This window comes from Camponotus floridanus, unplaced genomic scaffold, assembly GCF_003227725.1.
Source record: "Camponotus floridanus strain SB8 unplaced genomic scaffold, Cflo_v7.5 scaffold152, whole genome shotgun sequence".
In the NCBI taxonomy this organism is placed as follows: domain Eukaryota; kingdom Metazoa; phylum Arthropoda; class Insecta; order Hymenoptera; family Formicidae; genus Camponotus; species Camponotus floridanus.
In genome coordinates this window covers 406,796-407,279 of record NW_020229273.1, presented here as the reverse complement: position 1 = coordinate 407,279, position 484 = coordinate 406,796, and positions in this window count along the sequence as shown.

Sequence of the window (484 nt, the reverse complement as noted above, 5' to 3'; positions counted from 1 at the left end):
TAATGTCTTATCTGTGAGGTATTATTACTTTAGAATAAAGAAACCACAGTTATAACAATAAAACTAAAATAATAATATTCTGTTTTAACTCTTGTAATACAAAGGCTCGTATCAACGACGACGACTCGTTCCTCTTTCGGCGCGGCTCTCTGCTCACAGAAAAACTCTCTAGTTCTTTAGCTCCTAGCGCCACAAACCGGTTATCTACAGTATTTCCATATAGTCCTAGTAATAAAAACAACTCCACATTCAGCCCCCTTGTTTTTATTGACTTGTAATATTCATAAATTTCTTGATGTTTTTCAATAGGTTGGGTCCAGTTAAGGGTTTTGTCAAACCAATCTGCAGTCATCATTTCATGTGATACATGTTTCACTTTTATATCTTCTCTTTTTACTTCTTCTCGTATGTAATGACATTTTCTATTAAGTATCTTCGACTTTGTTTTAAAGTTGCCTCCATTTGCTAATTTAACTGCATTCAA